We start from the raw sequence: 24,285 nt of genomic DNA, 5'->3' as shown, positions 1-24,285 counted from the left end.
GCAGTCTTTCTTTCTTTCTTTCTTTCTTTCTTTCTTTCTTTGTTTCTTTCTTTCTTTCTTTCTTTCTTTAATCAGAATGGTAGCCTGGTTCTGTTTCGATGACCAGTGGGATTTTTTACCAGGCCTGGTGCTCAGCCCTTTCCACTTCATCCAGACCTGGGACCAGCAGCCGAATCAAGACCCATTATGACCCACTCATATTTTACTGATGACACTGGTGTCATATCTCTATATTGTTTTATCGGGGGAAAACAACTTGATTTGTGCATACTGGATAATCATTCTAGCTAGGAAAAGTACATAAAAAGTAGGAGGAAATTAATTCATAAGAATTTACATACAAATATTCCTTCCTTAGTAACTGCAAGCAATGTCCAGATTGGTCTTGCCTTCTAGCTCCTTTGTTTATGAAGAAAGAGAGCAGAGATAGGCAGCTGTTTTACATTTCACCATTCTTAGTATTAGGAAGAGGCATATCCAGAAGGATAAAATAGAAACCAGAAGCAAAATGGAATCAAATCTTTTTTAAAGTTCAGAAAAGGTAGCTCAGTGGTTTTTCCCAACTTTTCAATGCCTCTGAATTTCTGCATTTCTTGTATGAATCACTATTACCTTTTCATTTCAAGCCACTTGTTGCTTCCATCTTATGGTAGATTGTGAGCATTTTGTGTGTACAGTGCCTGGAATAATTGGGCCCTGGCCCAAGACCGAGGCCTCTAGGTACTAGCACAATATGAATAAATAATAAAAATCATAAATTAATGTGACAGGAGTGGAAATAGATAATGATAAATTAAGCCCCAGAAAAGCTGTTTTCACAGTTGTCTCAGCACAAAATGAATGAGAAAGCCTTGAAAGGCCTCTTGGGAAAGCCTACACTCACAAGATTTTCAAGCCCAAAAGGTTCAAATACATATTTTAACTTCGGGATAATTAAACCTTTAGATGAGACAGAGCTTTCTCGGAAGCTGGCCTGAGACTGAGGAATGAACTTCTTCAGGACCTAGGAACCATCACAAACCTCACTACCTTTTGCTCCAAATGCAAGGTGCATTTCTTTGATCTGCTTTCTCGAACATAAACATATACCTACATGTCCAAAATAAACACCCCACTGCATACACTTATCCCCCTGGGTAGGGGGTGAGAGAATAAACAAATGACAGATGCATAGTCACATTCATTGCTTAATACACTCCTGGAAAGTGCTCAGATACTGCAGTGATGACTGTGGTATAAGAACCTACATAGAATACAAAAAATGAGTCTGCCCATCAACAGAATGATGGGAGAATATTAAAGGAACAATATTTAAGCATTCACACTTTAAAAGAAATAAAGTTTGATGTAGCCTGAGGAAAGGTTCTATCATCGAGAGCCAGGAGTAAGAGAAAGAGAGCTAATTGGCTGGATGGACTGTCAGTCACCCAGAGAGACAGGGGAAGAACTTCCCTTATGTGCAAAGGGTTCTGGGTAAGGAAGCTCTCTATAAAACTCCCTGGTGCCCAAGTGGGAGTCACAGTTGTAGGAGGAAGGGGTACTTGGAGCACTCTGTGGGAGTTATATTATGAAAGTATGTGTTGTTTTTATTTTAGCTATCTTTAAAAACTTCTCTCAACTGAATTGTGCATGCTGCCTTATAGGGAAAGCTTTCTGCTCCACCCTGCCAAATGGATTGCTTTGTTTCCCTCTTTTGCAGATAAGTATTTCTAAGTCCTCTGCTGATGGTGAATAACCTGGGAAGAGGTGATACTGTTTGTGGGCTCGGAAAGAGCAGGTTTGGAGAAAGCAATTGTAGGAGTTTCAGAACTGGCTGTTTTAAGCCTGCAAATGCAAATTGGATCGTTGTGAGTCTGTTTTGGCCTGTGTGTGCTTTATAACATCTTGTGGCAGAGTGTTGGCTTTTTGGATTTAAAAAAAGTATTTGTTTATTTACGAATAGATTTGTAAGAATGAAATCTTTCTCTTAACTGGAAAATCCAGCCTCAGAATTTATCCCATGATGGCCCAGGTTAGACTACTGCAGCATCTTTTGTAGAAAGATTTGATAATCTTCTAATTCCCCTAACGTTTTGTAGCACCGGAAAGCAATTAATAAAGTCCATTTTGTGCAAGTAGTCTTCATCCCTTTCTGCTCCCATACAGGGGTCAGGCATTTTTTGGGGGTGGTGGTGGGGAAGAGGCTCAGAGTGAAGAATACATGAAGGAGTGCCCACATAGCTCTGACCTTTCTAAAGGGGGACAGAGATTTGTCTAGGTGCCTATTTAGTCATTGTCTTGCAGAGATCTGATCAAAGGAATTCTGTTTTCAGGATACTCAAACGTGCACATCACAGCAACACAAGTTATGTGTAGTGCCCTCAGTGCTATCAATGGTCCCTGCAGCTATCCAGAAGAACTCTGCACTATCTTCAGGGCACAGGGAGGCCTTCATGTTTGCTGGACTTAATGGGTAATTCCAGGACCCCAAACTCTCCTGTTTTGCTCATATATGGTTAAAAATGGAGGAACTATTTTTTTTTATCTCCTGTCTAGTCAATCCAAATATTGTGAATTTGAAAGTTAGACTCAAAGCATTATCACATTGGATTTTGGTTAGAAACAACTGAAGGAGAGAAGCAAAGTTCCTGTGTCTAGGATGGGAATACAGTAACAGAATCGGGACTATATTGTGAGCTCTGAATTGCCAACTATCATGACAGTCATAAAAACAAACAGAATATTTGCTGCTTTGCTTAAAACCCAATTCTTGAACTTCAGTAATTACATGAGAAGTTTGGCTTTTTTTATATAAAAAATGCTTCTGCTCTTCAGGATTGCAGAGAATAGCTTGAAAGCCTGACTCAAGTGTACCCTAAATACTCAAACCAGGCTGAAAGTAAAAAGCCCCCCCCCCCCCAACCCTAACATTTCATGTCGTTTTTTTTTGTTGTTGAGACTAACTCATGACTTCCGAATGTTCAGGATTCACAATACTGCTGATCATCTATTTTCTTACATTACCTCACTTCTATCTGAGTACACTTTGGAGCCAAAAATCTTGGGGAGAATCGTCCATTCTCACTTACACCAGAATTGCATCCAAATGCGAGAGGTTGTAAACCAATTTATATTATATTTACCTAATGGCTTAGTTATAAGGAAATAACACAATGGCTAAGGTAAAAAGCTCCAAGTGTGGGTGGCTAAAATTAGACGTCTCACTTTATTATAATTTTGAATTTAAATAGTAGTAGGATACTAGAACTTGGCCCCATGTCTCTCAGAAAAACAGTGATAGTATCACTAAGTGACACATCTTGGCGGATTTCAAAGGTCACTTAAAATGATCAAAACAGTTTTGTAAATGTTATGCATGACATATATTTTTCTGCTCCTCTGATATGATTAGTGGCTTCTGGCATCTCTTGCAAGTTAACTCCATACCTCATCAGAACCAAGATTGAAGACAGCCTGGCAGGGTTTCTTAACAATGGTGGAGGTGGGGGGAGGAAGGAATAAATCTTCCTCAGAATCAATGTTGTGCCAACTTCTGTGCCAACAACCAGCAGTGACAACTTGATGCTTAGACACTACGGTGATAATGGTAAAAAGAAAACCCAAACTCTAATAAATAGGGAACTGACTCTGTTACCTTACTCATATGGAGCAGTGCCTTTCAGTTCACTATAGTACTCAATGAAGGCTGGTTACTCTATATTGGAGATCCATAGTAGAGCTGAATTCTGTGTTAGACCTCATCCTGATAAAGAGGAATTGATCACAGAACTAAAAGCTAAAGTGGCTGCTTAGACACAGGTGATCATGAGTTGATTACTTTTGTTACATGCCAAAAGTTTCAGCCAGTAATATATAGCCCTTGTAAAGCACCAAGTATCACTTTGCAAAGATGAAAAAAGAGCCAAATTATCTGGGGGAAAGAACTTATTCGCAAATGTGAGTGAGAATTGGGAACTGTTTAAGAACCTAGACACCCAAATCAGTGCAGTTCTATTGCCAGTGTTTAGGAGGTCAGACTAGATCAGGGGTCGGCAACCTTTCAGAAGTGGTGTGCCGAGTCTTCATTTATTCACTCTAATTTAAGGTTTCATGTGCCAGTAATACATTTTAACGTTTTTAGAAGATCTTTCTATAAGTCTATAATATATAACTAAACTATTGTTGTATGTAAAGTAAATAAGGTTTTTAAAATGTTTAATAAATTTCATTTAAAATTAAATTAAAATGCAGAGCTCCCTGGACCGGTGGCCAGGACCCGGGCAGTGTGAGTGCCACTGAAAATCAGCTCACGTGCCGCCTTCAGCACGCGTCCCATAGGTTGCCTACCCCTGGACTAGATGATCCCAGCTGTCCCTTCTGGCCTTAACATCTACAAGTGCAGTGAAGTCAGGGGAATTCTTGCATTGACTTCAATGGCTTTTGGGTCAGCCCATGAGTAAGGTATTTCTGAAAGTAAGGATGCCAGAATTGGGTTTATGTGATCAGTCCGTGGCTTGACCACATGCAGTTCTAATGGAGAATGTCAAACTTAAAGTCGATCTATGCAATGGGATAGAATAGCTACACTCCTGTCATCAGAAATAATACAAATTACAGGCAAGTGCTTCTTCAATCACAAAACTCTAGGTGTCAGTGCTTAAATGTGATGGATGCTGCCCCTTGTTTACTCTCCACATTTTCTGTATCTCTGCTGTTTGTTTCCCCTCGTGGAAAAAGGGCTAACTATTTATTAAAACCAAATCTCTCATCATGGCCTGTAGCCATTAGCTAATCTAATCTCCAATCTGCTTGCAATATGGTTGTGGCTTCGCGTGTGTTTACTACTACTCTCCCGTTCTGGTGTCATTAACAACTTGGCCATCCTTAAACTCCTGTCATGAAGGAGCCACTCAGGGTGCAGAGCGGAGCTTGTTTATATAGCTGGTCAAACTATGGTATGAAAAATTTTGATAAAGCTTTCAGTGAAAAATTCCCACTCTGTGTGTGTGGTTTTTTTTTTTTTTGGCAACTGAAAATCAAAAATTAATCCAACTGCTGTAAATCAGAAAACTCTTATCTAAAAACTGTTGGGGAGGAGGGGGTGCAGGGGACTGACTGAATTTTTGGTTTTCATGTCTTTTTTTCCAATACAATTTAAAACACAATCTAGGAAAGTGGACACTCTGTGGGGAAAAAATTCATTTTGTTTTCTAAAGCTTCAACAAAATTTCTCACCGACCATGTTTTTTAATTTAGACAATTAAAAAAGCTGTCCAGAACTCCCTAAACAAGCCTTGAATTGGTCTGTCACTTTCATACTAGAAAGTATCAGTGTTCTAAAGACTTAGACCCATCCCACTATTGTGATCTGAACAGCTCTGCCTACTATCTGGAAGAGATCGACATGTTACAGTAGAGGTCTACAGACTTTAGAGCCACTGCTCTGCAGTGTGTGAGTAAGCACAATTAATCAAGAATTACCAGTGCATCCCTTTTCTAAAGATCTCCAAAGCAGAAGTTTCATGTTCAACAGGGGGAGCTATCTAGCTTCAAAAGAATCTCTCCCTGGCAAAGCCAGTCTCTAGTACTTGTCAAATACATTAGTGCTATAGCTTTCTTGTTGCTTGTCTCTACTTGTGTGTTGCCTGATGCTCTATTTAAGCTCTGTATTGAGAAATTTAATAAATGTTTCGATGTAACTACTGCTGTTGGTTGTTCCCTAGGGTAAGGTTGTTCTTTTGTAGTGTACAGTTAGGGTGGTGGGGAGATGCACTGCCCCCGAGGGAGCAGTAGGAGTCATTGTGCCTCAGTTATTCACTGTATCACAGTACTCCCCAATTGCACAGTGATGTGAGTAATTCTCTATACCCATTTAAAGAGTATATCTCAGTTCTCTCGTACAGTCAGCCAGCTCCTTTGGGTGGTATCCTTGATCCACCTATGCTTGCCTTGTCTGGCAGCTCTCCATAACTAAACTCACTTCACTAAACTATGAAGTGAAGCCTCTGTTCCCTGTAAACAATTGTCTGCAATGATGATCTGCCCTTTTGTGGACCATACAAAGGAGGTGGAGATCCCCTCCCTCCTATTCTTCTGAGCAGTTGCATAAGAGCAGGCGACAATGGAGCCCCTATTTAGAATGTTGTGACAGTACTGTACTGATGTGAGATTGTGGTGCCTTTTTCAATACAGATGCTGCAGGCAAGAAATGATTCAGTCTTCTGTGTACATGTCTCTAGAAGAGATGTTTAACTGTCACACTGGGACTTCCTTGAAACTTTCCAAAGAGTAACTTCAGGGCCTAGACTTTTAACGGTGGCCACTCCAAAGCGAGGTACCCCAAATTAGAGGCCACTTCAGAAATGTGGGTTCTAATATCTCTGGCCACATCCTAATATCCATGAAGCAGTTTCATCCATGATACTTAGCATGCTGAATTGCTTTGATACAAGTGTAATCCTGTTTTCCTAATATTTCTCAAATTATTGCCATCACCTTTCTTCTTTTTCCTTCAGAGGGCATAATCTCTAACACACATATGGAATCAGAGACCACTTCATTTCCAGTATAACTCCATTGAAAGGAAACATCTAGGATGAATCTGGCCTTTGGAATCACAGGTGTTAGACTGGACGACCTAATAGGTATTTCATGTTTATCTCCCTTTCAGTGCAGAATTATTCCCTATGGTACATTTTTCTAATGTTTTGTCTGGTTAATGTTTAAAAGTCCCAAGTGATCTTTTTTTGTTGTTGTTGTTGCCTTCTTGGGACACTTACTGATATTCAGCCTAAATATTCCATTAATTTCATGTTTGCTTAGTTATATTCCTTTGTACCATTTACATAGTTATCTTCAATTCTTGTTATTTACACCCATCAAATATATGTAAATAGTTATGTCCCCTTTTAGTTATTTCTCAGCCAAGTCAATCCCACTGGCAAATCAGAAGTTCAAAGAATTTTTGTTGTTAGTATCTATCCAGCAATAGGATTCTCAGAATTGGTGGAATATGAGATGTAATTTTACCAGACCGCTATAGAGCGACCAGTATCTCTTTCTTCTGTGGCCAGGTTTCTCTGTATAGAAACTACAACAGTTCATTTGCCTTTTCTGCTGTCCACAACTCATAGCAAACTAGACATTAGTTTGCAGTCCAGTATCACCCATTAGCCCTTTTTCAAGATGGCTGTTTCCAGGTTTCTCTTCTATTGAAGACCTGTGGATTTTTTTTGTTTTGGTTCATTTGTCCCCAGATATACTAGCCTGTTTTTTCCAACTCTGACACAACTGGGTTTGCAAACCTTCTAACTCAGTCTGTAGTGATCTGTGGTTGAAGGTTAGTGAATAGACTGGAACACTCTATAAAGTATTTCACACTGAAAACAAACAGAAAGAAAAATAAAAAGGGAAACTCATCTTCAAAGTTTCACCTGTACCATTGGGTACCCCTCTGATGTCACTGTGTGGACCATGGCAAACAAGTCATTGCATATGAGGGGTGGGTGAGAGAATAGATGTTTTACATCTGTACTTCTGCTCCACATCTGCAAAGTGGGGATAATCCTAGAAATGTAGGCCTGGATGGGACCTCCAGCGGTCATTGAGTCCATTTCCCCCTGCCCCATGCTGAGGTTGGATTAAATATACCTAAACCTTCCATTCTTCACCCCTTTGTCTATTTAGATTGTAAATTCTTTGGGTCGGGGACTTACTATGGATTGGTGCAGCGTTTAGCACAGTGGGGCGCACTTCTCCGCTGAGGCCTTCTGGCAGGACTCAAATATAACTACTGTAATAGGAAGAAGAATGAAACATTTAAACTTGAGATGAATCTTGTAAGTTAAGAAGCCAAATATTCAATTTCTCAACAGGCTAGCTGCAAATGGAAATAAACACTTGGCTGAAAAAGAACCAGCTGAGAAGCTTTGTTGTAGTAAGATTGTGGAGCTTGTTTTGAATTACTTTGTGCACATTAAGTACTTTACATGTTATGTAAAGAATCCTATCATAAGGGACTGATTGGATATCCTTTTGACAGGTATTGTGTGTGTGTGTGTGTGTGTGTGTGTGTGTGTGTGTGTGTGTGTGTGTGTGTGTGTGTTTTTATATCAGGCAAGGCCAGATTACTGGAGAGGAACATAGCAATATCTGAGACAATGCTCCTGAGTCAATAGTGGTGTGTTGTTGTGTTATAACAATGCCAACACATTCACAAAGTGTTCAAACAATCTTCACTGATGGAATATTGATCTTGGTCCTCTCAGTTGCAATGGAATTCTGGAATGAGTGGCTATAAAGCAAGTTTGTGTTTAGTTCTATAGGATAGTATTCTACCCTCTAATTTCCTTTTACATGACACTTACTCCAGCAGTTAGAAAACAGCCCTTTCTCTTCTAAAAATCTGAGCTTGTTTATGAAACCACTGACAGATTCAAACAAAGGATATTAGATGAAAGCAGACTGCAACACCAAAGGAAACCAAGGTAGGAGGCGGTGATAACTTTTTAATAGACAATTATATGGATATTTGCATTATAGAAAAAACACAATGATCTTTGAATGTAAGCCTTTAAAGACTGAAAACTGCTACAATTTTCTCAGTTGATCTAATCCCGACAAATAGTCATTTTAGGCTGAATGTTCAAAGCTGCTTGAATATTTGGATTTCTTAATTTTAATGGGAACTGAGAGCAAATCTTCTGCTGGTGTAAAATATAGCTCCATTGAAGGTAACAGGGCTACAACAATTTACACAAACTGAGGATCAGCCCCTGAGTGTCCTAATCTCCCGGGTGGCTTAAACTAAATCAAGTCAGCATGCTCTTTATTCCCAGAATGAGGAGAGCCATGCTTTGCACTCGTGTAGAATAATGGAGGCTGCATACAGAATTATGAATTTGTCTTTGAACTTGTAGGCCTGAGTATCCTTAGTGTTGTCAATATAGGGTTGTGTTTTTAGGCTTTTGAGGTATGATATTGTCCTGAACTTGAGAGCTTTTGACCCCTTTTTCTTTCCTCACACTAGATGGAATTCTTTCTCCCTATTTCAGATCGTTACATGAGTTTCTTTCCCTTCGGAGAGAGGGTTTTGAAATGGATGGCAGTAGCAGAGGATTGCAGCTCCACAATCAGAGGGGAGCACTTCTGGGGGTGATGAAATCCTCCTTTCCACAATAAAATAGATGGTCAACCTCTGACCCCTTGTATAGGACCTTCCTTATTATATTTCCATATATTCATATCTGGCCTTACTTAGGGACAATAATCTCAAGTCCATTCCAGACTCTGGTCTCCTGCATGGTAGTGCACTGTGGGGTAGTTGCTGTTGCCAGTTGTGTGAAACAGTATATGAAATAAGAAGAACAGGAGTACTTGTGGCACCTTAGAGACTAACAAATTTATTAGAGCATAAGCTTTCGTGGACTATAGCCCCGAAGAAGTGGGCTGTAGTCCACGAAAGCTTATGCTCTAATAAATTTGTTAGTCTCTAAGGTGCCACAAGTACTCCTGTTCTTCTTTTTGCGGATACAGACTAACACGGCTGTTACTCTGAAACCTGTCAGTATATGAAATGTGATGGTAGGATACCCAAGCCTACAAGTGCAAAGACAAATTCATACTTCTGTATGCAGCCTCCTCATACTGGGAATAAAGAGCATGCTGACTTGACTTAATTGCTCTAGTGCCAACAAATTAACATGAAAGAATTAGTGTACCTAGTTGTGGGATGTGCATTTGTCACAGAGCTATGGCCAGTAGATCTGCATAGACAATGACAAATGGTCATATCAGTCACAGTTGTACAATTAGGCATGTACTATATGACAGAAGTTGGATGGAAAACATCCATGAAATCATCCTGTGCTGTGGGGCGTGTGACCAGTACCAGGAAAAAAGTTCATAGTCTTCCAAGGACTCCTGGTGTCACCCCCAAGATACATGGGGGCAGGGGGGTACCCTGTCTTGTAACAGTGCAATGAAAGAGATAAACAAGGGAATATGCATGGAGCTGAACCACGACTGACTGAAATTAGTGCTAGGATGGTGCAGGGTGTGGTGGGGAGGGAAGGAATTGTGTGTATCAGACCCATCAGTATTTGTTCTTGTATCCTCCACACAGTCTCCCTTTTCCACTAGTGTATGCCTTTATGACCCCCCTGTTACTGTCATGGAAGCTGGTTCCTGGACTACAGGGATTTCAGCAAATATGTTGCACTCAGTGAGTGTAGCATGGGCATTCTTTTTAACTGAATTTATTTCAGATGACATTCCTCTGGAATCCCATGGCTTTGTCTTTCTCCTTCTGGCATCTCAAGTTTTTCCCTAGTACAATCCTTCCTCCACAATGTACATCATGGATTGGATCTTACATCAGAAATCCTTCTACTATTTTGCCCATCAATTTAGTGTTATCCGGCAGATATTTGACTAAGGGCCTCGCATAAATAGGCCTGTATCAAGGGTGCAGATATCAGCGTGGGATGGAGGAAACTTTCTCTATATCATTAAATAGTGAAAAAAATCAGGAGAATCTTCCATAAGGATTCAGATTCCTGTGATATTGGACAGATGTGTTTTCTTTTGTGGCTTACGCACCGTTACAGCAATACTATTCATTCTCCTCAACACACTTTCTTTTTGTGAAAAGAACTTGTCACTTTGCATCACTGATTCTTGACAGATTACATAAAACAAGACCTTATGTTAACAGCAATTGCATAAGAAAGATGAATATGTTTGTCCACACTACAGGAACGTTAGTGAAATGCTCTTACATTACTGCCTCTAAAAGATGCTTTTTCTCCCCCCAGTGGTGACTAGGGCTTATGTTCCAACTTGAATTCCATGTCCCCATTAATGAGGCTCAGATCTGCTAGAATGCCAGGGCGCAAAATTTCTTTTTCTTAAGAGCAAAAACAAGAGCATGGAATATACTTAAAGTCCCCAGTTTTCTCGTCGTGGCAAGTGAAATTGCAAACACGAGATAAAAGAATCCTATGATGCAGAGCTGCATCAAAGTTCTATCGCAACTATATGGTGAAAGCAGAGACTTTCAGATAAAGAATACTTTCTAAAAAAATGGTTAAGATGACTTTTATGGATCACTTAAGCTGATCTATCAGAAATTATAACCTCTTCAAATAGAATTACGATATGTTCTGGCACCCTTTTGTAATCACTAAGACATTAGCTATTTGATCTGGGATTGTCTAAAGAGTTACCTTAAATAATATTGGTTTTGTTTTCTCATTTCTGAAGATGTGACTTCCAGAGTTACCTTCTGATATAAGGTACCACTGCAGTTAACTACAGTTCTGCTAGGGTAAGGAAGGCAAAAGTTCATGTGCTGGGCCTAGGGAATAGCAGCTGGTTGGATATGATGTATGTTGACATATCCTGTTTCTCAGACTGAAACTGACCTAAGATTCATGTAATATAATGACAGCATGATGTGTGCCTCTGAGTGCTGGTTTGGCCCATTGCATATAGAGTATAAATTAATGACTTTCACCAAGTATCAGTGTTTTTTTTTTCCCCCATGGAAAGCTCTGAAACATCTCAACAGGGATAAAAGTATATTTTATTATTATAATATATACCGCTTGCATTAGTTTACTAAGGCGTTGTGAAATATATTGAAGTATAGGAAAATATTTAACCTTATAGAATCCTGACTGATTTTTATATCTCTGTATGGTCCATATTGTGTTGTCTTAGCCCATCCAACAAATGTATTACATTACTAGGTAGAAGTCCAGAGTCAAAATTGATTCTTGGATCCCTGTCTTGGACGGAGGCAGCGTTCTAGGGACTAGACACTGATTCCATGGTGACCTGGCCTGTTCATTGGACAGGCTAGCTCACTGGGGAAGAGGGGGAAAAACACCCAAAGTATCCTTATTGTCTGTGCAGTGCTGCTCCCTATTTTTTATCCCTCTGCAACTAATAGAAATTACTATACCACTAAACCTGTCATGCCCCCGGTTTCATGGGGCAAGAAGAAAGGAATGGAATGACTCCTGGCATGATCCTCTTTTAAAAAAAAAAAAAAAAAAAAAAAAAAAAAGAGGTGTGGTGTATAGGGAGCAGAGTCCTGAACTCGCCTGTTGCCGTGTCCATAGCTGTTGGTGCCTCCTTAGATGATCCTCTTTCACGCCATTTGTAGGAGTCCATAGAATAAGTCTTTGGCCCAATGGCGTCTTCCTCTTCCTGGTGGACAGTTCTGGCTCCCCGAGAGAGCTGTATGATGGTCCCATTTAAGTCAATAGTAAAATGCCCATTGCTTTCAATATGGACAGGATTTCACCCTTAGACTTCAGGCTTTGTTTCCTACACCACCCTTGGCCTGCCTTTTTTCCAACCCTTCTGTATACAGATGCACAGGAGCCCCCAGGGCTGAGCTCTGCAATGCACAAGGGAGTGGAACCTCTCTGTAGGTACCTGAATTCTGCTGTCAGTGGAACTGCTGCATCTGAGATACCCCTATGACCAGGGAGGAAAGGTGGGATACTCATACCGTGTGAACCAAAAATGAATGAACAGATTACTTCTAGTTTCTATATACCTTAAAGATCAGGATCAGCTAGAACTACTGTGCCAGATCCTTATCTGTTGTAATTTGGCTTAATTCCTGACAGCCCCTCTGTGTGTAAGTAAGGAAACCTGGATATTCCCCCAGATGGCAACATGACTTTCTTTGTGGAAAGAGAGAAGCTCGCTGAACAGTGTTTAATTGTTTTTGGCATCTAGTTAAATAGAACACCCACTATATAAGCCTTTTGAAAAGCTCCTCTTTTAACAAGTGGTAAACAAAGAACTGTCATGCAATTAACTTCAAACTATTCCTAACATTTTATGAATTTCAACTGACATAATCCCTGTTGTTCTGTAGAACAAAGATTATGGTAGTTCATTAAAATGACAATTGCAAGTCCAAACCCTTGAAGAAAAATTATTGTTTTAAAAAACAAATAGGATGCCTCCTCAGATCAGAAATTAGGTCAGAAGCAGAAATTAGGGATACCAAGAAGGATATAAAGTGCAGTTCTCAGATAACTGGTACTAAAAATCCCTCTGTCACACTTTAACACTCTTTACCACTCAGGCACTTATTCTGCCTATGGCCTACGGGAATGCTTCATTTCTTTCCCTGTTTTACAATGAAATCCTCAGTTTAACAAGAGAAATCCTCAAGCTTCATTAAAAATGCATGATCATTCTCCTGGGTCCTAGTCATGGACATCAGTAGAAAGGTTCAAAGATTTATTTTTCTTTAGTGCCATTTGTATCTTTTACTTCACCTGAGGAACAGCAAAGCAAACTCACTTTAACCACTACTTTATTTTTCCATTTGAATCTTTACATTGTATCAGTATAGAGATTGTAACTGACCAGTATCAGTACCATGATTATCTTCAGCAGCACCTGAGATCCAAACATCTCAGAGGTCTCATTGCTTGACTATCCTCTTATTTGTCCAACTTGCAGTAAGCCTCCCATTGGCCCCATTTGTAATGTTCAACATATAGCACACGTACATAAGAAAGTGGTGACTTATTCATGCTAGAAACCAAATCTATAGCATGGCGTATAGGCTGACAATATCAAGCTGTAAAAGCAACAAGATGATCTAAAGTATTGGAACTGACAGAGAGCTGGTAGTATTTCTTTTGAAAGGTTTAGTGGTTTTAGAAATCTCTTCTGGAACTAATGTACACTTTTGGTGCATCACTGCAGTAGGTCAAGTAATACTGAAGGTATATTCATCTGTTACACAGGGTTCCTTTATTTCTAAAGCAGAACGAGTCCTCCACTGCTTTTTTTGACTGTTAGCTTTATGCAAAGTAGGCTTTTGCAAATTCTTTGAAAACTGATTGTGACCCTGGGTTGCCCTGATTTAAAGGGATAATGTTAAGCTTAGCCTCCAGATTTGGCCTCTCTTTTCTCTTACTGTAGGAGGGCCTAGTCCTACAATCCTTATTTGTGTGAAATTCCCATTAAAGTCAACGGGAGAGTTGTCTGTGTTGCAGCAGTAGCTTGCAGAATCCATGCGGGTGTGGGTATGTACCCCTATATGGTTTTCCCCTAAAGAAAAGTGCTATTTTCTCTATCAAATAAACTTAGTGAGATATGTTTGGCCCTCCGGTGCTTATAAGCAGCTTTCAGTTAGCCAGATGGGAGCTTTCCACTTGTATTTGAAGGCAGAATTGGCTTAGCGACAGCAATCCCAAGAGTAGTCATGAGCAGCTATGCAGTGGCAGGGCGTACCCTCTACTTCTTTCATTACAAATGATGCAGAAACAATCTTTCTTTCAGGCTTCCAAGGAGTTCTTACAATATTATCACTCTACATGTTAGTGAGAGTCAGTGACTTGCAGGATTAAGCCATAATCATTATAGGCAGAGAATTTGCTGTTTTCATAGCATCCGAGCTACCTTCCAGTGAGTGCCCAGATATCATTCCTAGCAACATACACACTTACAAAGAAGACTCACCAGCATTCAAACCAATGGTAAAAAGATATCATTATCATAGTAGCAAATATAACATGCTGGTGTCTTGCTACGGGGTATAACAATGAGGAAACAGGGCTTGATGGCTGGCATTACCCGGTGGTGCTGTTGAACACATGCTTCCTTACAGTGCAAGCACATTTTTAGTCTATTGGAAAAAGGCTGCACTGTCAGCTTGGGTTAAGCAAGGCTCTGGAGAGGATCTGTTAGAGGACCTGTTTTGGTCTCTGATTAGAGTTAACTGTTGAGACAGAATTGTTCCCTGGGCACCAGGCACTGCTGTTGGGTGGAAATCATCCTGCATGCCGATTGACCATCTTGTTTCAGGACTGGCATATTTGTGTGAATAATACTTAAAGTATACCCAGGCTTAATGTCACTGATTTCTCCTCCCTAAACACCACCTAGCAAGGCCCCAGCTATCTGCTACCACTCAGCAAGATGATACCGGTGTTAGAATATGACACTGGTGTAACAAGAAAGGGGAAAATATTTGAATATATTTAGGCTGGGCTTTTCAAAGAAACCTAAGGACTGAGGAGCTCAAAACCCTTTTGTATTTCCGTGGGAGTTGGGTATCTAACTTCCTTGGGCTCCTTTGAAAATTTCAGCATTGGTTAATAAGACAAAACATACCAACTACCACAGTTGTACACAGAGCTAACTATTTTGTTGAACACTGCAGGGGCTAGCCCCCGTGTTGTGCTTATTTATGATCTGTCATATTAAATACTATGCAACAAGGATTTTATAAAGTTCTAATACATTTCCATGGAGAAAAATCATGGTTATCAGAGTAACAAAACATTTTCTTACATTGTAATTACATGATGCTTCTCAGAACTCTTATTTCTGTAGTTAGCTCTCTATTGAGAGCTCACATTTCTGGAGAGTATATGCATAATGTGATGGGTGTTGTACAAAATCTATAGATAGATGTAGCATAAGTAATAGTACTTGCTATAAAGTCTCTGATTCAAATGTAGGACTTAATTCTACAAACAGCTCTGTATATCAAGGACTGCAAATTCAGAGTTGCTTACAGGATTGGGGGCTTAATATTTTTTTTAAAGGGACAACAGAATTGTTGACTGTGCAATTTCTATTTCTACATTAGCTTTAATATAGAGGGCATCCATCTGGCTGTATGCAAAGTGCCTACAAATATTACAGTCTACTGCTCAAATGGTTCTTTGAGGTATTTTAAACACACACAATTTTTTTCTATAGGTTTTTTCCTTTTCCCTGCCAGGAAAATTGAAGTAAACATAGATTGAAAGCTTATTTTAAAAGCCCTTAAAGTTAATGATGGCTAATACAAATGACATGCTTTCTGTTCTTCAGTTTATTTCAGTGGAGACAACTATTACATATGTAATTATTTGAGTGCCTGCTTCTACTTTTAAAATATTTATCATGTCTTACAGCTGTAAATGCTGGTAGTTATAGACATAAGCATTTCAAGGTCTTTGGCAATAAAGAAAAGGGCACAGTGTCTTCAATTATTAATAACCCTCTGAAAGATACTGTATGAGTTAACTAAGTTTCTTTGCATGATTGGGTTAAAAATCATTGCAGGCAGTCTTGCCATATTTAATTCAGTTTAATGTTTCTATTATATTTTACCAGCCTAGACAAATATCTGGCTGGGCATTTCATTTTAACTATAAAAGGCCCAAATCTCCAAAGCAGCTTCAACAAATTGTTGCATCAAACAAACATGCACCCACTTGCCCACACAATTATGCATTTTCTGTACACCCAGCGCTAGACTGTAAATGCTTTCCTCCTACTGGTGAGCAGTTAATTGCTCAGGTAATCCTGTGGAGGTCAATGATACTCAGGAGGCACAATCAGACCCAGATTTTGGGTTTATTTTATTGAAGACCTAGTTTAAACTTGCTCTAAAGAGTAATAAAGGCTAGCAAGTCACTCAGTGCAGACCTAGTACAATTCTAGTATTTCCCCTATCACAAGGTGGCTTGCCCTTCACAGGAAGATGGGTCTTAGACCCATCTGTGACACAGCCAACTCCCCTCTAGATGGGGGACAATGAAGGTTATATGACTGGTGGGTCATGTGATCCAATCAGGCCTCTGGGATAGATGCGGGAGAAGGTTGCTATGACTGGCAGAGAGCCAGAAGGATCCTGTGGGAAACCCTGAGAGGAAGATGACTCCTCTAGGAGACCTTGCGACACCAGGAAAGAACTCCAGCTAGGTAAGGCAGGGAATGCCTTTGACCCTACTTTCTCCCTACTGTGCACCAGCCTTCCTACTCTGATAAACAAGTAGCAGGGATAGAAACATAGCTGCTTCCCTCCCTACTCCTTTCTATCCCCTCCTCTCCCACTTACCTTAGGGGCAGATATCAGGCAAAGAGGCTTGATTGTGCTGGAGTCACAATCTGAGAAGGGCCTTCTACCCAAGGCAAAACCAAATGAAGGCAATGACAGCCTAGTCCAAAATGAGGAGTAGAAGCCCTATTTTTTGTTGCCCTAACTCCCTGTGTCTCAGTTTACCCACCTGCAAAAGAGGTACATTATTTGATTCTCTGAACGCCACCACAAATTAGGCAATTAGCATTTGAACACTGTGTGAACCTTAGATAAAGAGCACTGCAGAGCTGAAAACTAATTTACTACTGTCTTTCTAGAATAAAAGAATGTAATAACATAAAAGTAGTAATCAAGGAAACAAACCGCACCAGAAAGGAATGTTCCTACTGTGCCACCCCATGAGTATGTCATTCCAAATATTCTAATCCTTAACTATAATGTTAATGAGATAAAATGCAATGGGCGGGGCGGAGGAGGGAGGCAAAGGAGGGAACAGTAGGGGGGAACGAGTGAAAGCTGGCTAGATTCTGGAATTGTTGCTTGTATGCCCTCCAGGGGACTGCCATAGACATGAGAACGGCACATTCTGGTACTGATGACATTTATTGGCTTGGACAAGGCATCTGATGGTGTCCATCAGCAGCCTATATAGAATACTCTAAGCATACTGTATTTGGAGTAAATGACAAAATAACAACTAATATCAGTGGTGGCTTTGAGAATGGGAACCTACATGGTGTAACAACAGAAATTTAACTCAAACAATACGCAGGGAATCCTGTGTCAGAAGGGATTTGTGCATTTTCATAAATGACAGGTTAATATGCATGTCATTAGTAGACATGTCTGTCTGCATTTCATGGGGAAAAAAGAAAATTGCTAGTATACAAGACACGAGATAATGATGTTGCAACTGCTGGGAAATAGGTGAAACGGGTCGAAACAGACATCCACAATATCTGGAAACAAGAAATTGTGCAATAATGCACAGTGGAAGTGAACTGATAATAGACAAGTGACCACCTGGCTGTTCCTTGCTCATAGTTAAATGAAGATGGTTACATCTAGTAGTAAAGTTAAATTAATTGAAGCAACAGTGTACAGAGCAGAAAAGGAAGCAATTATTTGTAATAGTATGTAAAAAATTCTGGGCTAGATTTTGCTGACAGGTAAAGGGTGATGAGTATGTGGTACCTTCTAGAAGTAGCCCTGTTAGGCATTGTGACGCAGATACTTCTCTGGAGTACAAGTCCCCTCTGACAAGAGTAGGGATTTGTTGCTAGCCTATACCACCATGAGGTGAGCAGGGCCATAAAGGGGTAAGGACTGCTGTGTGTGTGGTCCTGTAGTACAACCTTGTGAATAAGAAATAGGAGAAAGCTTGAAGGCAAAGCTAAGCTACATTGTACCTGTAGCTTGAATCTGAAAATTAGTCAACTAAAAAAGCCTATGGGGAAGAAATGGACCTTAGTAGCAGATATTAAAGCGCTCCCTTCCTAAATTAAAATACTATGAACAGTTTATTGTGTGAATTTATCAAAAATACAGTAAAAGTATTTCTTGTTTTTCCAGCTTGTTACTATAAGAAACACTGTAGCTTCGGGTTAACAAAAAGAGTCAATAAACATTACATTTTAAGAAGACAGGCCAAGTTATAAATGGGCTATCGAGACCAAACTCTCCTTTCAACACCAAAATTCTCCTTTCAAAACAAAATTAAAACATGTTGGCAGGAATCAGTGCCGGGGAAGATGGTTTCTTCTAAACATAATTCCATTAATGGGATTTCAATTCCCAGGTCTTCAAATACATAATTTACTTTTATTACATAGTTAATTTTGTTGCCTCAGAAACACAAATTTTAGGCTCTATCACTGTAGATATACTAATGTGGCAGGATGAGTCTTATGTTGATATTTGACGTTCCGTTCCACTTATGTTCAATGAAAGCTGTATTTTGGATACAACTCAATGAATGTGTGGCTCAACTCAATTATTACAACTCAATTCAAATGAATTATAGATTATGGCTATTCTGCTCATGAAGAAAGGGATTTTTTTCACCCGATGAACACATCTAAGATGTGTTGTTGCCACTTACGTTATCTCTAGTGATGCTGCATGTCTTTATCTTAACAGAGCTGGCTTTGCAGCACAGTGCAGGAAAAATAAAGTTTAGTGGAATTAAATGTCATGCTAGGCATTATCATTTCTAAATAACTCAAGGTACAATATGAATGTCTACATACTAGTTGCAGAGGAGAAAAGTATATGTCAAACTTTTCATGGAAAAGTTCTCCTAGAAAGAACAAAGTACTAAAAAGTAAAGTTCGGATATTATGGGTCAATTATTAGCGGCACCTGTTTCTGTAAATAAGCCAGTTCATGAGTGTAAAGTCCTCCTGATACACAACACTTTAAAAAACCAACAGCCAATAATTGTAAGGTACTGAGCAACTTCTGCTGTGGCCTGATGATGTCAATGGGCAATGAGGGCCCTCAGTACCTTGTAGTTTCTAAGCTTGCAAAGCTAAGCAAGAGGGAGACTAGGAAACAGAATTAATTCTGTGGCAGAACAAAGCTTTGCACACTTAGGACCCAGTCTTGCAAACCCTTACATAAGGGAGCGGTCTCACAGAAGTCAGTAAGGCCCTGATACTGTTCCCTTTGAAGTTAATGACAAAACTCCCATTGACTAAAATCAGGCCTTAAGAATGTAGTTTTGAGAGGGGTAGCACATGCACAACTCCAGTTGAAATCTGTAAGATTCCCAGGAGCTCAGCATCTCTGAAAAAAAATCAGCACTCATGTGCCACACTCTTATCCTTGTAGGGCCAACCACTAGGAGACATGACACATGCACAAACACTGAGCAGGCGAATGATCTAGATTTAGCTGTCTTAGGTTTCCCTATAGGACCTATCACCATATAGTATAAGCCACATTTAAAATTTTATTGTTTCATGTTCAGAAAGACTGGAGAAACTGGTGGCCAGGTTCCTCAGGATCTGGTCCCAGGTGAGTGCTTCCTTTTAACAGAGAATGCAGCAGACATATTCAATGTAAACCTAATTCTGAAAGGACTAAAGCAGGTCTTCTGTTTAGAATATGGCCCTCGGAAATACTTCAGCTTCAAGAACAAGTAAAAAAATATGCCAAGTATAACCTAATACAGGAGAATTAGATGACTAGTGGATGATGTAGAATCAACTCAAGGGCAGAAATAGCGGCAGAAGGCTGAACTAATACTGGTCCAGTCTCACTCAAACATGGGTATGATTCTGCGAACCTGTATAAACATCTTTTGAATTAAGTGTTTGGGAGGGGAAAAATAAATCTTAAATTTCCTCTGTAATCCACTTTTCTGTCCTTATTATGTGGTTGCACATGAAAGGGCTGAGACAGTCCTAATGGCTGGTTTTATTGTATATTGGAAGAACAAACCTTTGATTTCTCTCCACCACATTAACACTCAGCTTTGACACTTTTGCCCATTTGAACTACACAGCTGGAGGTTTCTCCTATCAGTGCTTGAACAAACAAACAGCAAAGATGTGTCAATAGATTTACCTTGTGTTTGTTCTGCTGCACTTGACACCAGTCAAGAACGCTAGCTTGCTCTCAGCAAATGACAGCTTTATATATATATAGTCCTGATTAGGCAAAATTACAGTTGTGCTTAAATCTGTATGCCTCAATCTAAAATGGTGTAAATAATATAGCTCCACTGGCTTTAAGGGAGCTATCTATGCTGATGTACATAAGTTTTCTGGCTTTTCCTTTGTTTAAAGGTTATTTGTATTATGGTAGCACCGAAGGGCCCCTTCTGCAAGGTGCTATACAAGCTCATAGGAAGATGTCCCAGATGGTGGTTTGTTGTGGCTGCCTCTTGTCCATTAGAAACAAAATTCTGATCATTGGTTTATTTCAAATATACCACTTTACAATCATCAGATAAAACATTTGTATTACAGTAGCACCTAGATCAGGGATTGACAACCTTTGGCATGCGGCCTGTCAGGGAAAGCCGCTGGCAGGCCGGGATGGTTTGTTTACCAGCAGCGTCTGCAGGTTCGGCCGATTGCAGCTCCCATTGGCCATGGTTCGTCGTTTCAGGCCAATGGGGGCTGCAGGAAGTGGTGGCCAGCACGTCCCTCGGCCTACGCCACTTCCTGCAGCCCCCATTGGCCTGGAACTGTGAACTGCAGCCAGTGGGAGCTGTGATCAGCTGAACCTGTGATCAGCTGAACCTGTGGACGCTGCAGGTAAATCATCCCGGCCCACCAGCGGCTTTCCCTGATGGGTCGCATGTCAAAGGTTGCTGATCCCTGACCTAGATGATCCAACGGAGATCAAGACTCCATTGGGATAGGCACTCTACGAACACAGTGAGAGATGGTCCCTACCTTGAAAAGTTTATAATCTAAACAGATAACAGAAGGTGTAAAATAGTAAGTATCCTTATCCCCAATATACAGATGGGGGAATTAAAGTACAAAGAGATTAAGTGAATGCCCATGGTCACACAGGATATTTGGCAGAGCTAGGAAATGAAGTCAGATTTCCTGAGTGCTAGCCAAATGCCTTAAATACAAGGCCTTCCTTACTTTAATGCTGTTCGTGCAGTTTACCAATTCAGAACATTTATACTAATATCTGCTAACTTTTCATATTTTATTACATGGTCTTTGCTCTGCCTTTTCAGCCTGGATATCTCAACTGTATACCCAAGAAGTCTACGGTTCTTTGGCAAAGAAACCCTTATGGATAATAAATATCTATTACACATAATTTAAAGTGAATACATCCCATGAAAGGTAATCACACTGAACATAAATTTACTAACTGACCTCTAAGACAGCACAACTTCTTTTCTTGAAGTTTAGAATATATCCTTCCACTTTGTTAGGTGCCACATTTAGTTTGCTTTTACTAAGCATATTAGTTAAGATATCATCGATTTGATACTAAGCACTTATCACAAAACCCTCTTCAAAAGTAAGTAACTTTGAAATTTTTATCTTCAGATAAAACAAAATTTGTTGTTGGATTTTCAAAGGCGGCCCCATAAGCTTTGTATTTCTGACAAAATGTCGGTTCGAAAGTGCTATAATTAATAGGGCACTAAACTGGAGGGCAAGAAACTTGTCTTATATTCTTTGCTCTGATGCTTGCAGGCAACATTTGGCCAGTCTCTGTGCTTCAGTTTCTCAATCTGTAATAGAGATAATGATACTTACTCTGCCTTGTAAAATGCTATGTCAGAGGTAACTATTATTTAAAAAAATATTCGAATACTCCATACAGTATAACTGCATACTTTATTTTGCCAATGTCAGAAGGTAGCAGAATTAGACAAAGTTTTGGTCTCGTGGTTAAGGTACTGGGCTGATACTCAAGAAAATCTGCCTTCAAACTTTGGCTGTGCCACAGAGACTTCCTGTGTCACCTTGGGCAGTCATTTGATCTGAATCTTTCACATCTGTAAAATGGGGATATTTCCTATCTCCCCATCATTGGCCTGTCCTGTCTCTTTAGATTGTAAGTTCATTAGGGCAGGAACGCTATTGAGTAGTATATGTATGTACAGAACCGAGTACTATCAGGCTTCAGACTTGAGTGGGGAAAGGGATGAAGGTATCAGGGAGGAATGCCCAGGAGAGTTTCAGCAAGGAGAAATAAAAGACTGCCCACTCCAGTCTCTTCCCCGTTTCTGCCAAGCAAATGCACCCCCTTCTCTTTACATCATGAGAATAAAACCAAACGCACATTACCGTAGATATGGGTGAGGTGTGCGGTGATGGGTAACTACTGTTATCTTTCTGGTCTGAGTATAATTAAAACAAACACAGTGGACCATATGTTTGAACTGGTCTATAAAATTGAAGACCTAGCTTTGTGTACCCAAGTTCCTACAGATTAAGAAACACTGAGTGGAAAATGTGGTTGCATGTAGTGAGGTCCCCTACTCACTTGATTTGAGTAAACCCTGTTTGTACATCTGCCCCAATGAATGCTTCCAAACACGCAACTTTAGACATGAAAAACTATGGCCACAATTTTAGATGGAACTTCTGAAAAAATAATCAGATTACTTTAATAGCATTTTTCAAACTCCATAGCACCTCTATAAGCTTCCTGTTGAACATGTCATCATACTGATTCTGTGTTGGTCCTGACACAAGACTAATGCAATTGCATGTGGCAGATCAAATGGCAGGAAGAGATAAGCCCCCAGACATTTTCTTTATAACTTACTTTAAAAAATATAGATTTTTATTTTTAATATCCCTGTGGGAAAAAAGCAGGTGGAATGTTTTCTGTCAACATTGTTCTACATGTGATCTTGTTTAGTGTTCTAATGGAAAAGAAATCTCCCACCAACATGTCAGCAGGTGGTCCTTTTTCTCTTCTACTAGAATGGGACTGATGTCAAAATCTGTCATATCGCTAAATAAAATCATCACTGGGAATGAGAAAAATGCTGCTGCTTGATGGGTCAGATGTCAGCTTTGACAGTAGTAGTAATAACTTGCAGACATTGACAGATGAATAAGGGATAAAGCAAGAAAACTTAGCCAGACATAGCTGTTCTGACACCATCAAATGTCACTTTGTTTGATTCAAATGACTGGAACATTAGAAACTGTTATAGTTTACTAGTTACTTTTTTCCTCTATGCTAAACTGAACCAGGAGTTTAGCAGAATATCTTAAGTTTAAAGGGATATTTAGTTTACAAATACCATCCAGGCAAAATAGCTGTTTTAAAAAAAAAACTTTAATGAAGTTCTTGAGCCAGATTCTCCTGTGTCAAGACTTGCTTGACGCAAGGGGGAGGTTGAAGTAAAGGTCATTATGGAGCTGATCAGCACTCCATGATTCTCAAGCTGCAGTAGGTTTGGTTCTGTCTCTAGTCCCTACATCTTCTAACTTACATCATCTGGCTCCAGTCCCTAAGAAACCATATACCAGGTGAGAATTGACAAAGTGAGATGTATGCTTCACCTTACCCTTATCATGCTTTCTACATTGAGGTGAGGGAGACATTTGGAACAGTAGCTGTAGCAACCTGCATGGAACTTGGAGGGAGGAGTACAGATTGCAGGGAGGGAGAGTTTGGAGAAGGCACCAGGAAGTCATACTGTGTGAACGTGGCATGAATGCTAGTGGCAGTATCACTGTAAATAATTCTCTTGAGAGATTTGATTTAATTTTTGAAACATGGAGTCTTTTCATGTTACCTAGTTTGCATTACATGACAAGGAGCTGGCAGTTCTGGCTTCACACCAGCTGTGAACTTTCCTACCTTGGGGAAATTCTCAGCTAAGCAACACGCCCTTCTGCAGCACAAAAAGGCCAGAGCAGAGAGAATCAGCCCCAGTATTTCTTCCCACTAGAAAAGAAATGAGATTATGTTTAAGTCAAATGACACCTGCTCAAAGCTATTCA

The 24,285-nt window shown here is 39.9% G+C and overlaps 1 long non-coding RNA gene across 2 annotated transcripts in view; it reads left to right on the top strand.

Annotated features, from left to right (window-relative positions):
* Positions 1 to 1,466: 1,466 nt before the first annotated feature.
* The window catches only part of LOC135972917 (uncharacterized), a 28,349-nt gene continuing 5,530 nt past the window's right edge, over positions 1,467 to 24,285 (top strand). The window contains exons 1-3 of one of the 2 annotated variants that reach the window (XR_010589536.1): positions 1,467 to 1,573; positions 6,495 to 6,623; positions 8,351 to 8,471. This is a non-coding gene — a long non-coding RNA (uncharacterized LOC135972917). Of the gene's footprint in view, positions 1,574 to 6,494; positions 6,624 to 8,350; positions 8,472 to 24,285 lie in introns of those variants that run through there. The other variant, XR_010589535.1, reaches the window with a different exon arrangement.

Source organism: Chrysemys picta, chromosome 7 (genome assembly GCF_011386835.1).
Source record: "Chrysemys picta bellii isolate R12L10 chromosome 7, ASM1138683v2, whole genome shotgun sequence".
Classification (NCBI taxonomy): domain Eukaryota; kingdom Metazoa; phylum Chordata; order Testudines; family Emydidae; genus Chrysemys; species Chrysemys picta.
The sequence above is the reverse complement of the archived record's forward strand: the minus strand, read 5'-3'. Positions and strand labels throughout refer to the sequence as shown.